Source organism: Rhinopithecus roxellana, chromosome 10, assembly GCF_007565055.1.
Source record: "Rhinopithecus roxellana isolate Shanxi Qingling chromosome 10, ASM756505v1, whole genome shotgun sequence".
NCBI lineage: Eukaryota > Metazoa > Chordata > Mammalia > Primates > Cercopithecidae > Rhinopithecus > Rhinopithecus roxellana.
Genome location: NC_044558.1, coordinates 1,796,771 through 1,811,885, shown reverse-complemented (window position 1 = coordinate 1,811,885; position 15,115 = coordinate 1,796,771).

Genomic DNA, 15,115 nt, shown 5'->3' with positions numbered 1-15,115 from the left:
AGAGATGCAGAAAGAGAGAGATGCAGAAAGAGAGAGAGAGATGCAGAAAGAGAGAGATGCAGAAAGACAGAGATGCAGAAAGAGAGAGATGCAGAAAGACAGAGATGCAGAAAGAGAGAGATGCAGAAAGAGAGAGAGAGATGCAGAAAGAGAGAGATGCAGAAAGACAGAGATGCAGAAAGAGAGAGATGCAGAAAGACAGAGATGCAGAAAGAGAGAGATGCAGAAAGAGAGAGAGAGATGCAGAAAGAGAGAGATGCAGAAAGAGAGAGAGAGATGCAGAAAGAGAGAGATGCAGAGAGAGATGCAGAAAGAGAGAGATGCAGAAAGACAGAGATGCAGAAAGAGAGAGATGCAGAAAGAGAGAGACGCAGAAAGAGAGATGCAGAAAGAGAGAGATGCAGAAAGAGAGAGATGCAGAAAGAGAGAGAGAGATGCAGAAAGAGAGAGAGAGATGCAGAAAGAGAGAGAGAGATGCAGAAAGAGAGAGAGATGCAGAAAGAGAGAGATGCAGAAAGAGAGAGAGAGATGCAGAAAGAGAGAGATGCAGAAAGAGAGAGAGAGATGCAGAAAGAGAGAGAGAGATGCAGAAAGAGAGAGAGAGATGCAGAAAGAGAGAGAGAGATGCAGAAAGAGAGAGAGATGCAGAAAGAGAGAGAGAGATGCAGAGAGAGAGAGATGCAGAGAGAGAGAGATGCAGAAAGAGAGAGAGAGATGCAGAAAGAGAGAGAGAGATGCAGAAAGAGAGAGAGAGATGCAGAAAGAGAGAGAGAGATGCAGAAAGAGAGAGAGAGATGCAGAAAGAGAGAGAGAGATGCAGAAAGAGAGAGAGAGATGCAGAAAGAGAGAGAGAGATGCAGCCAGAGGAAAAAAGCACATTACGTATATATAGAGAGAAAAAAAATTACAGATGACCTCTTGTCAAAATTGTGCATGCATGAGGACAATGAAGATGATATCTACTAAGTGCTAAAAGAAAGAAAAGAACCTGTCAATCAAGAATACTCTGCATAGTGAATGTATATTTAAAAACCAAAGGAGAAATTTAAAAACCCTTAAACAAAGCTTGAGAGACGTCATTACCAGCAGACCTATATTAGGCTTAGTGATTTACTTCCAAAGCATGGAGTATAGAAGATGGTAAATAAATTTACACTGGAGAAATCTAGCAAATACCACTTCAAACAAATGATCAGTGATCACATCCCCAGTGATAACATGTATATAGCATGTGTGCCCTGATATTTTGTGATGAGTAGGGCACTTCACCTCTGTGGTGTTCCTTCCCAAACCCCATTACTCCAATCTATTCACAAGTAAAACATGAGACAAACCCCAAGTGAGGGACATGCTAAAAAACACCTGACCAGTACTCTTCAAAACTGTCAAGGTCATAAGAAATAAGAAAAGACTGAGAACATGGCATAGACCAGTGGACACTACAAAGACAGGACAGCTAAATGCAATGTAAGATCCTGAACTGGATCCTGAAACAGAAAAGAGGCATTAATTTTTTAAAAACCTGCTGACATTTTAAAAAATCTGGAGTTTATTTAATAGTAATTGGAGGCCGGGCGCGGTGGCTCAAGCCTGTAATCCCAGCACTTTGGGAGGCCGAGGCGGGCGGATCACGAGGTCAGGAGATCGAGACCATCTTGGCTAACACGGTGAAACCCCGTCTCTACTAAAAATACAAAAAATTAGCCGGGTGTGGTGGCGGGCGCCTGTAGTCCCAGCTACTCGGAGGCTGAGGCGGGAGAATGGCATGAACCCGGGAGGCGGAGCTTGCAGTGAGCCCAGATCGCGCCACTGCACTCCAGCCTGGGCGACACAGCCAGACTCCGTCTCAAAAAAAAAAAAAAAAAAAAATAGTAATTGGATTTGTTTTCCAGGGCTACCATAGCACAGTACCACTAACTGGGTGGCTTAAAACAATAGTAATATATATTTTTTACAGTTCTGGAAATGACAAGAATGAAATCAGGGTGTCAGCAGGCCATGTCCCTACAAAAGCTCTAAGGAAGGAGCCTTCCTTGCCTCTTCCTGGCTTTTCCTTGTTGCTGGCAATCATAAGCATTCCTTGGTTTGAAGATTCATCACTCCAGCCTCTGCCTCCACCACCACACAGCATCCTTCCCGTGGGTTTCTAAGTCCACATTTTCCTCCTTTTGGAAGGGCACATCATCGGATTAGGGCTTACTCTAATCCAGTATAGCCTCATTTTAACTGATTACATTTGCAAAGACCCTATTTCCAATTGAGGCCACATTCATAGATACAAGGGATTAGGACCTGAACATATCTTCTGTGGGGACACAATTCAGTCCACGACAGTAATGTACCAGTGCTGGTTTCAAAGTTTTGACAAATGTTCCATGATGATATTAGATGATAATTATTAGATTAGGGGAAATTGAAAATGGATGAGCAGTAAATGGAAACTCTCTTTATTATCTTTGCAACTTTTCTGTAAATCTAAATTATTCTGATATAAACAGTTTATTTAAAAGAGAAGTGAGAAGTGTATCTTTTAAAAGTATGTTTATAAAACATTTGAGGAAATATGCTGAAAGAAGGAAAATGAGCAAGCTACTCTACATTTTCAAATGCAAACATAACCTATTTGTATAATTTATGATGTTATTATAAATCACAGCTATAGATTTATACATATATGTATATAATATAAGTTTCTTAAATTATAATATAGTCTTTCTTTAGATATATTTATTAGGAGTTTTTATAGTCCACTGTGATTCCAAAAATAATAAATTGCAGTGGTGAGGGACAAATTCCTTTTTCCTTCCCTACAGATTATGTGGTCTTCTTATAGATACTATAGCAGAAATTCGGGGTAAGCAACAATATGGTAAGGAAGAAGTGAGGAATGCTAGGGCCAGAAATATTTTTTAAAATTTTGGCTTTAAAATTTTCTTTCTAACTAGAAAACCTTTAGAGAAAACTAGAACACATATGCAAACAAGATTTTAGGTGACAAAAAATTATTTACAACCACTCTAGGGCTACCTATTTGTCAGATAACCATGAGATCATGCTAGGCAGGAAGGGCAAGACATTGGAGGATATGACTAGGTAGGAGGACACAGCATTTGTTTTTGGTCTGAAAGGACAGTGGCAGGTTACAGAAAATAGACTGTAGTTCTAGAAGAACCCAGAAATCCCCACAGGCCAAGAAGGATGGCTTATGTTTACAGATTGAGCTGGTGAGATCACAGAGTCAACAGCAGCACCAAGCAGAAGACATGATACTGTTTCATCAAATTAATGCCAACATCTGTATCTATGACTCACCCAATCCTAAATAAATGCATTTGCCCATAGTGACAAGGCAACTAGTGTAAATGCATGAAGTGAGTTGAGATCGGAATGTGGTACAATGGCAGGTGCATGTCCTGTTGGAAGGAAGAAGAGGCTACTCACCTCCAAGTCACCGTTGTCATGTTGAAGTGATGGCCCAATGTTTTCAGACCTCCTGATTTTCAAGAGAAACAGAAATCTGTATTATATTAGCAATAATCCAGTCAAAAATTGGAAGAAAAAAGACACATTTATAATGACAACAAATGCACAAACTTACTTAGGAGCCAATTAAACAAGAAGTGTTAGGACTGCTATATTATAACATACAATAGAGAGAGAGAGAGATTATTAATAATGAATGAATTGTATTGGGTGGACAACAGAAGGAGATAGTTCTGTAAAGGAGTCATTAAAAAAAGTAATCTAATAATTATTAAGGTGGCAAAGATAAACATTTTTATTTCTAAAGTACATCATTTTCCAAAGAACATGATTTGTTTAACTAGGTGATTGAAGTGGCCAAGTGATATAGACATTAAAGATAAGAAAAAATTGAGACTAGACAGAGACAAAAGCAAACCTTGAGAGGACAATTTTGCTAATATAAATTTGTTTTTATCTGTATGGAGGTGGCCCTTATTCTAGGTTTGCCTTTGTTTCATCGAAGTAAACAGGTTGCCTACAAAGAGTAACAGTTTCACAAATTTACGCTTAAGTGGGTATAAGACAATGAAAATTGGAAATGTTTTGACTCCATATAAACTGTATTTTGTTTTGAAAAGCAATATAACATGATGGTGAGGAATGTGGCCACTTGATCCAGAGCACCTGGGTTCAAATTTCAGCTCTGTCATTACTAGCTGCATGCTTTTAAGCAAGTCATTTAACCTCTGTATTTTAGCTTTCCCAAATCTAAAATGGGTATAAAAAAGTATGTACCTCATAAAGTTATTGCGAGTATTAAGTTTTTAATTCATATAAAGCATTGAGACAGTCCCTAGCACATAGTGAGCACCATGTAAATGTTAACTCTTATTATATGGAGTGGAGATTTCACCATGAAGAGGAAATACTGAGCAATAAAAGAAGGGGAGAGAACATTACTACTAATATTCTGTCAAACAATGATGGAAAGTCTGAAAGCACCACAACAATGATTTTTAACCATCCAGGAATGTATTACCAGGAAATATTTTAACAATTAGTGTCTGATACATAATTTTGATAAAAATAAATCTAAAATATAAGTAAAGACTCTATATTAAATATTACTTTGAAACATGTACATAAAGATTTATGTTAATTAGCATATACACAGAGTTCCTCAGTATATATACTCTAAAAAGATATATACATATGTTCATATTTACACACACACATATATATAGTACCTGGCATATGATTGGATGCATAGTATATGGAATATAATTGGGTATTTAATACATAATACCTGACACATAGTAGGTGCTCAAAAAGTTTTGTTGAATAAATGACTAAATAATTTAGTTAATTTATGTCAAATATATATTTGAAATTGACAAGAAGTGCAAAAATACAGACAGTGTGCCAAATGGCATGTTTCCACAAGAGGGTTGCTTTGGAGACTTAAATGTCAGAAAGGGGTGTTTGTAATACCTGGATACTAAGAAAGGATTAAAAATCAATTTTCACCTTTCACCTGGATCTCGGCAAGATGGCACAATAGAGTTTTCCAACACTCGCTCCCTACAGAAACATTTGAACACTATTCATGCACAAAAATACCCTCACAAAAGCTAAGAAAACCGGGTGACAGACTATAGAACATATGTGTAGCACAGCAATAAGAAAAGATGCACTGGAGAGGAAGGACAGTTTTACATGATCAACATCACCTCTGCCCCAAATCCAGAAAGCATGATGTGGAGACAGATACCCTCCCTGGAAAGGGAAGTAAGCATCAGACTTTGCCTAGAACTTCAACACTAAGCCTGCCCTAGCAAAACCCAACACTGGGCAGGCCCAAGGCCCCAGACTCCAGGGTCGCAGCCATAGACTGGGTTCCAGGCCCACGCTGGTGTCAGGCCAGATCCTACAGCCCTAGGCTCCAACCATGCTTGTTGGACTCAGTTTCTTGGGTCCTGCCATACCACCAGACCTACTCCAATGGCCTCAGGCTGCAGACTGCCTTAGTACCAGGCTGGCCCCAGCAGTCCTGGGCTTCAGATACACCCCAGGGCCAGGCCATTCCCCAAAGACTCAGACTCCCAGCCTTTTCCTGCAACCCTAGACATCAAGCTAGCATCCATGAACCAAGTCTCCAGACTGACACCTGCAGTTACAGGATTGAGGCCCATCTAGCATCAAGCCAATGCCTGTGGCTCCAGGATCTATGCTTACTCCCACGGACCCAATCAGAAGGTAAACTCAAGTAGATCCAGGCTCCAGGCCCAACCCATGGATCTTGACACCAAGCTCACCCACCTTCTGGCCAAGGCCCCAGGCCTACCTGCATGAGGACTTCAGTAGCATGCTTTTCTGCGAACCATGCCAAATGACCTGTCCATAACTTCTGGATGGGCTGAGTGATAGAGGGCTTTCCCATACGAAGCAAGTCTCCAAAGACTGCAATAAGTCCCTACCTCTTTAAATGCACAGACACCAACATAGCCACGAGGATCAAGAACACAGCCACGAGGATCAGGCAAACATGGCATCGCCAAGAAACAACATAAAGCACCAGTAAAAAATTGATACAGTTTGGATATGGTTGTTTGTCTCCACCAAGTCTCATGTTGGCATTTGATCCCCAGTGTTAGGGGTGCAACCTAATAGGAAGTGTTTGGGTCATGGCAGCAGATCCCTCTTGAATAGATGAATGCGCTACCTGGGGTAAAGGTTAAGTAAGTTCTTACTCTATAAGTTCCTGTGAGAGCTAGTTGTTAAAAAGAAACTGACGCCTCGACCCTATCTCTTGCTTTCCCTCTTGCTAAGTTTTCTTGGCACACATTGGCACCCCTTCTCTTTCTGCCATGAGTAAAAGCAACCTGAGGCTCTTATGAGATGCTCACTCTTGGATTCTCCAGACATGAGAATCGTGAGCCAAACAAATGTTTTTCTTTATAAATTACTCAGTCTCAGGTATGTCTTTATAGCAACACAAAACAGACTAAGACACCAACTCTAAAGAAATGAATATATGAACTGTCTAACAATGAATTCTAAATAATTGTTTTAAAGAAGCTTGGTGAACAAGATAATACGGAGAAGCAATTCACTATAATTCAGAAAACAATTACCAAAACAAATTTAAAAACTAACAGAAAGGTTAAAATTCTAAAAAAGAAAAAAAATTAATAAAAATTCTGGACCTAATAAATACAATGAAGAAATAAAAATGCAATAGAGAGCCTCCACCACAGAACTGATCAAGCAGAAGAAAGTATAATATATGTGAACTCAAAACCAGTCAGAGGAGAAAAAGAAATAAAAAGAAAGGACAAAAATGTATGAAACAGCATCAAATGAGGAAATGTTCAAATCATATGATTTAAAAAAGGAGAAGAAAGAGACAAAAGGCCAGAAAACATACTTTAGAAAATACATATCGAGGTATAGGGAAGACAAAGGTCTCCAATCAGATTTAATGCAAACAAGACTCCAAGACATATAATTATAATCACACTGTCAAAAGTCAAAGACAAAGAGAGAATCCTAAAGGCAGCAAGAGAAAAGACACATATCAAATGCAAGGGAGATCCAAAAAGAAGAGCAGTGGACTTCTCAGAAGAAAATGTACAAGCCAGAACTGTGTGAGATGATATATTCAAAGTGCCAAAGGAAAAAAACAAACAAGAATATTTTACCCAGAAAATCTGTCTTTTAAAAATGAAAAAGAGGTAGACGTTTCCAGAAAATGAAAAGCTAAGGGAGTTAATCAACACTATGCTTGTCTTAAAAAAAATACTAACAGAAGTTCTTCAAGCTGAAAAAAAAAGGTAGCTGATTAGCAACATCAAGACATGAAAGTGTAAGACTTACTAATAAAAGTAAGTCGGTAGTCAAATTCAGAATACTCTAATACTGTAACAATGATGAAATTTTTATATCTTTTATATCTTTACTATGTAAATTTTTTATATCTTTAGTATGATAGTTGGAAGACAAAAATGAATAGAGTAATAATAGCTCCAACAATTTGTTAAGAGGTACACAATATAAAAAGATGTAAACTATGACATCAAAAACATAAAATGTATTGCGCAGCAGAGTGAAAGTCTTATTTTTTATGCAATCAAAGTTACATTGTTGTCAGCTTAAAAATAGCCTATTGTAACTATTAGGTATTTTATATAAGCCTCATGGTAATTACAAAGCAAAAACCCATAGTAGATACCCCAAAAATAAAAAGTAACAAATCAGAACCAATGCAGTGGTACATGACTATAGTTCCAGTTACTTGGAAGGCCAAGGCAGGAGGGTCACTTGAGTCTAGGAGCTTGAGGCTATAGTGTACTATAATCACACCTGTGAATGCTACTGCACTCCAGCCTGGGCAACAGAGACCCCCATCTCTATTTTTAAAAAGAGTAAGAAATCAAAGCATACCACTAGAGACAATCATCTAATGACAAATGAAGACAGCAAGCAAGAAAGTAACAAAACATCTACAAAACAACCAGCAAATCATTAACAAAATGGCAGTAGTAAGACCTTACTTATAAATAATTACTTTGAATGTAAATGGATTAAATTCTCTAATCAAAAGACAGGCTGAATAGATTAAAAAACAGGACTCAGCAATACACTGACCACAAGCGACTCACTTTAATATTAAGGACACACACAGAATGAGAATGAAATGCTGGGAAAAGTTAATCCATGCAAATGGAAACTAACACAGAGCAAAGGTAGCCATACTTATATCAGACAAAATAAACTTTAAATTAAAAACTGTAAAAGGTCCAGGCACGGTGGCTTACGCCCGTAATCCTAGCACTTTGGGAGGCCGAGGCGGGTGGATCACCTGAGGTCAGGAGTTTGAGACCAGCCTGGCCGACATGGCGAAAGTCCATCTCTACTAAAAATACAAAAAGTAGCTGAGTACAGAGGTGGGCATTTGTAATCCCAGCTACTCGGGAGGCTGAGGCAGGAGAATAGCTTGAACCCAGCTGGCAGAAGTTGCAGTGAGTGGAGATCCTGCCACTGCACCCCAGCCTGGGCGACAGAGCGAGACTCTGTCTCAAAAAAACAAAAAAACAAAAAAAAAAAAAAGAAAAGAAAAAAGAAACTTTAAAAGAAAAAAAAAAAAGAAGGTCATTATATAATGCTAAAGGGGTCAATTAATCAAGAGGACATAACAATTGTAAATCTACACACATCCAACATAGGAGAACCTAAACATATAAAGTAAATATTAATAGATCCAAAAGGAGAGATAGAATTTAATGCAGTAAACAGTAAGGGACTTACATACTCATCTTTCAGCAACTGTCAAATTATTCAAACAGAAAATCAATAAAGGAACATCAGATTAAACTACACTTAATAGACATATACAAAGCATTCTATCAGCAGCAGAATAAATATTTTTATTAAGAACACATGGAACATTCTCTAGTATTGATCATATGTTAGGTCACAAAACAAGTCTAAACAAATTTAGGAAGACTAGAATTACATCAAGTCTCTTTTCCAAACTTAATACTATTAAATAGAAACCAGTAACAAAAACATTGAAAAAATTCACAAATATATGGAAATTAATCGAATGCTTCTGAACAACAAATGGGTCAAAGAAGAAATTAAAAGGTAAATCAAAAAGTATTTAGAGACAAATGAAAATGGAAATAACATATCAAAGCTTATAGGATGCAACAAATGTAGTTCTACAAGGGAAGTTTACAGCATTAAACATCTACATAAAAAAAATCTCCAATAAGCAACCTAATGCTATAACTCAAGGAACTAGAAAAAGAAAAACAAACTAACCCTAAAGCTAAGTACAAAAAGGAAAGAATAAATGACGGAGCAGAAGTAAACCAAACAGACTAGAAAAGCAAACAAAAGATTGAAAAAACTAAGAGCTGGTTTTTAAAAAGATAAACAAATTTGACAAACATTGACCTAGACTAAGAAGAAAAGAGAGAGCACTCAAATAAATAAAATCAGGTATGAAAAAGGAGACATTACAACTGATGTCCCATAAATACTAAGGACCACAAGAGACTAACAATAAATTGAACAAATATCCAAGCAAGAAAGCACAACCATAAGCACAAACAAAATAGAACAAACAGGTGAGAGATCATGGTACCTGGTTTTAACATAATAACAAGGAAAGAGACACTGAAGAAGGTAGGAAGGACAGTCTTGCATTGTCTACACTACCCACCCCAAGCCGCAGGCAACACAGCATGGAGAGAGGGTCTGTGTGCTTAGGGGAAGAAGAATGAAGTGAGTATGAGACTTTGCATTGGAGCTCAGTGCCACCCTCTCACAGTGGACCTCAACACCAGGCAGCATTCTATCAGTGCCCACTTACACCAGCACTGGGCCAGAAGGGAATCCTCAATCCCAATGGAAGAAAACTGAGTCCCAGCTAGGTTCACCACTGGCTGACTACAATGGCCTGGGAACCCTAATAAATTCAAGTGGCAGTCAGGCCACAGTGACTGCAGTCTTTGGGCAAACCTTGGTGCTGTACTGGTCTTGGAGGCAGTGGGCTTGGAATATGACCCAGTGTGACACAAGCTGTTGTGGCCATGGGAGTGCCTGCATCACCTCTCCCTCAACTCTGCAGACAGTGCAGTATGTGGAGAGACTCCTTCCACTTCGGGGAAGAAGATGGAGGAATATGGAGGACTTTGGCAACTCGGGTACCTGTTGAGCCACAGTAAAATAAAGCACCAGACAGATCCTTGAAGACCTCAGTTCCAAGTCTTTCCTTCTGAATAGCATTTCTAGGCCCACCACAGGACAAAAGGGAATCCACTGTTCTGGTGGGACAGACCCAACCCTAGCAGAATTCCCCACATCCTGACTACAGGTAGCGGTGGATTTTAAATAAACATCAGTGGTAGCCAGGTAGTAGTGTCCTCAGACTTTGGGTGAGCCCAAGTACTGTGTTGGTCTGGGAGGCCATTGGCCTCAGGTGTGACTCAGTGTGGTGCCAGCTGTGGTGGCCATGAGAGTGCCTCAATCATACCTTTCACAACTCCAGGCAGCCCAGAATCCATCTGGGAACCGAGGGAATTCTCTTTTATCTTTCCCAAGTCCACCAAGGCTGTGTATCTGAGTCTGCAAACATTGTAGCATCCTGAGGCTTAGGGTGCCCTCTAGTGCTCAGAGGCTGCCATGACCACAGGCTTAGGTAATAATCCCATTTGAATTCTCTCTCTCTTTTTTTGTTTAACTTTTATTTTAAGTTCAGGGGTTCATGTGCAGGTTTGTTACGTAGATAAACCTGTGTCATGGGGGCTTGTTGTACAGATTATTTCATCACCCAGCTATTAAGCCTAGTACCTGTTAGTTATTTTTCCTGATCCTCTCCCTCCTCCCACCTTTCACCTTCCAAAAAACCCAGTGTGTGTTGTTCCCCTGTAAGTGTTCATGTGTTCTCATCATTTAGCTCCTACTTATAAGTGAGAACACGTGTCATTTGGTTTTCTCTTCTTGACTTAGTTTGCTAAGGATAATGTCCCTGCAAAGGACAGTCTCACTGCATAGAATTCCTTGGTGCATATGTATCACATTTTCTTTATCCAGTCTTCCATTGATGAACATTTAGGTTGATTCTGTGTCTTTGCCATTGTGAATAGTGTTGCAATGAACATACACGTGAATGTCTCTTTATAACAGAATGACTTGTATTCCTTGGGTATATACGCAGTAATGGCATTGCTGAGTCAAATGGTATTTCTGTCTTTAAGGTCTTTGAGGAATCGCCACATTGTCTTCCCCATAATGGCTAAACTAATTTACACTCCCACCAACAGCATTCTTTTCTCTCCACAACATTGTCAGCATCCGTTATTTTTTGACTTTTTAATAATAGCCGTTCTGACTGGTGTGAGATGGTATCTCATTGTGGTTTTAATTTGCATTTCTCTAATGATCAGTGATATCAAGTTGTTTTCATATGCCTTTTGGCTGCATGTATGTCTTCTATTAAGAAGTCTCTGTTTATGTCCTTTGTCCGCTTTTGCATGGGGTTGTTTTCTTCTTGTAAATTTAAGTTCCTTATAGATGCTGGATATTAGACCTTTGTTGGATGCATAGTTTGCAAAATTTTTCTCCCATTCTGTGGGTTGTCTGTTTACTCTCTTGATAGTTTATTTTGCTGTGCAGAAGCTCTTTAATTAGATTCAATTTGTCTATTTTTGTTTTTGTTGTAATTGCTTCTGGCATCTTCATCATGAAATCTTTGTCCTGCCCTTGTCCTGAATTGTATTGCCTAGGTTGTCTTCCAGGGTTTTTATAGTTTTGGGTTTTGCATTTAAGTCTTTAATCCACCTTGTGTTAATTTTTGTAAATGGTGTAAGGAAGGAGTCTAGTTTCAATCTTCTGCATATGATTAGCCAGTTATCCCAACACCATCTTTTTTTTTTGAGACAGAGATTCACTCTCTTGCCGAGGTTGGGGTGCACTAGTGCGATCTTGGCTCACTGCAACATCCGCCTCCTGGGTTCAAGTGATTCTTTTGCCTCAGCCTCCCAAGTAGCTGGGATTACAGGCACCCGCCACCATACCTGGCTAATTTTTGTATCTTTTGTAGAGACAAGGTTTCACCATATATATTGGCCAGGCTGGTCTCGAATTCTTGACCTCAAGTGATCCACCCACCTCAGTCTCCCAAAATGCTGGAATTAGAGGCCTGAGCCACCACACATGGCCACAGCACCTTTTATTGAAGAGGGAATCCTTTCTCCATTGCCTGTTTTTATCAGGTTTGTCAAAGATCAGATAGTTGTAGGTGTGTGGTCTTATTTTTGGGTTCTCTATTCTGTTTCGTCAGTCTATGTGTCTGTTCTTGTACCAGTACCACACTGTTTTGGTTACTGTATCCCTGTAGTATAGTTTAAAGCCAGATAGCGTGATACCTGCAGCTTCATTCTTTTTACTTAGGATTGCTTTGGCTATTCAGACTCCTTTTTGGTTCCATATGAATTTCAAAATAGTCTTTTTCTAGTTCTGTGAAGAATGTCAATGGTAGTTCAACAGAAATAGCATTTAATCTATAAATTGCTTTGGGCATTGTTTTAGTTCATTCTGACACTGCTATAAGGAACTGCCCAAGAGTGGGTAAGTTATAAAGAAAAGAGGTTTAATTGACTCACAGTTCTGCATGGCTGGGGAGGCCTCAGGAAACTTACAACCATGGTGGAAGGGGAAGCAAATACGTCGTTCTTCACAGGGTGGCAGGAGAAAATGAGAGCAGAGCAAAGGGGGAAGCTTCTTATAAAACCATCAGATCTCAAGAGATTCACTCATTATCAGAACGGCATGGTGGAAACTGCCCCCATGATTCAGTTATCTCCACCTGGTCCCACCCTTGACACGTGGGACCAGGTGGAGATAACTGGTCCCACATATCACCTTATTGATAGGTGATATATCAAATATCACCTTATTACAATCCAAGGTGAGATTTGGGTGGGGACACAGAGCCAAACCATATCAGGCACTATGGCCATTTTAATGATATTGATTCTATGCATGAGCATGGAATGTTTTTCAATTTGTTTCTTTCATCTCTGATTTCTTTAAGCAGTGGTTTGTAGTTCTCCTTGTAGAGATCTTTCACCTCCCTGGTTAGCTGTATTCCTAGGTATTATATTCTTTTTGTGGCAATTCTGAATGGCAACTGTGTTCCTGATTTTGCTCTCCGCTTGACTGTTGCTGGTGTATAAGAATGTTAGTGATGTTTGCACATTTTGTATCCTGAGACTTTGCTGAAGATATTTATGAGCATAAGAAGCTTTTGGGCTGAGACTATGGGGTTTTCCAGATATAGGATTATGTCATCTGCAAAGAGAGATAGTTTGACTTCCTCTCTTCCTGTTTGGATGCCCTTTATTTCTTTCTCTTGCCTGACTGGCCTGGCCAGAACTTCCAATACTATGTTGAATAGGAGTGTGAGAGAGGGCATCCTTGTCTTGTGCTGGCTTTCAAGGAGAATGCTTCCAGCTTTTGCATAGTCAGTATGATGTTGGCTGTGAGTTTGTCATAGATGGCTCTTATTATTTTGAGGTATGTTCCTTCAATAACTAGTTTATTGACAGTTTTTAACATGAATTGATGTTGAATTTTATTGAAAGTCTTTTCTGCGCCTATTGATATAATCATGTGTTTCTTGTCTTTAATTCTGTGTATGTGATGAATCACATTTATTGATTGCATATGTTGAAGCGATCTTGCATCACAAGGATGAGGCCTACTTGACCGTGGTAGATAAGCTTTTTGATGTGCTGCTGGATTCAGTTTGCCAGTATCTTGTTGAGGACTTTGGCATCAATGTTCATAAAGGATATTGGCCTGAAGTTTTCTCTTTTTGTTGTATCTCTGTCAGTTTTTGGTATCAGGATGATGCTAACTTCATAGAATGAGTTAGGAAGGAGTTCCTTCTTCTCAATTTTTTTGGTAATAGTTTCAATGTAAATAGTACCAGCTTTTCTTTGCACATCTGGTATAACTCAGCAGTGAATCCCTCTGGTGCTGGGCTTTTGTTGTTGTTGTTGTTGTTGTTGTTGGTTGGAAGGCTATTTATTACTACCTTAATTTCAGAGCTCATTATTGGTCTGTTTAGGGAATCAATTGTTTCCTGGTTGTCTTGGGATGGTGTGTGTGTTCAGGAATTTATCCATTTCTTCCAGATTTTCTAGTTTATGTGCATAGGGGTGTTCATAATATTCTCTGATCATTGTTTGTATTTCTGTGGAGTTAGTGGTAATATCCCCCTTGTCATTTCTGATTGTGTGTGTTTGAATCCTCTCTCTTCTTTATTTGTCTAACTAGTGGTCTATTTTATTAATTTTTTCAAAACGCCAACCCCTGAATTTCTTGATTTGTTTTGGATGTTTTTTCATATCTCTATTTTTTTTCAGTTCAGCTCTGACTGGTAATTTCTTGTATTCTGCTGTCTTTGGAGTTTATTTGCTTTTGGTTCTCTAGTTCTTTTAGTTGTGATACTAGGTTGTTAACTTGAGATCTAAGTTTTTGATATGGGAATTTAGTGCTATGAATTTCCTTCTTGATACTGCTTTAGCTCTGTCCCAGAGATTCTGGTATATTGTATCTTTGTTCTCATTAGTTTCAAAGAACTTCTTGATTTCTGCCTTAATTTAATTATTTACCCAAAAGCCATTCAGGATCAATAAACATGTCCATCAAAAAGGTAGAAAGACTTCAAATAAGCAACCTAATCATGCATCTTAAAGAACTAGAGCGAAAACAAGAGTAAATCAAAGCCAAAATTAGAAGATGAAACAAAATAATAAAAATCAGAGCAGAAATAAATAAAATTGAAATAAAGAAAACAATACAAAAGATCAATGAATCAAACAGTTGGTTTTATGAAAATTAAACAAAATTAACAAGCCTTTAGTTTAGTAAGCTAGACTGAAAAAGAGGGGGAATCCAAATAAAGTCAGAGATGAAAAGAAAGACATGAAAATTGATACTGCATAAATTCGAAGGATCATTAGTGGCAACTATGACTATAAGCTAATTAATTGGAAAATCTAGAAGACATGGACAAACTCCTAGACACATACAACCTATGAAGATTGAACAATTAAGAAATCCAAAACCTGAA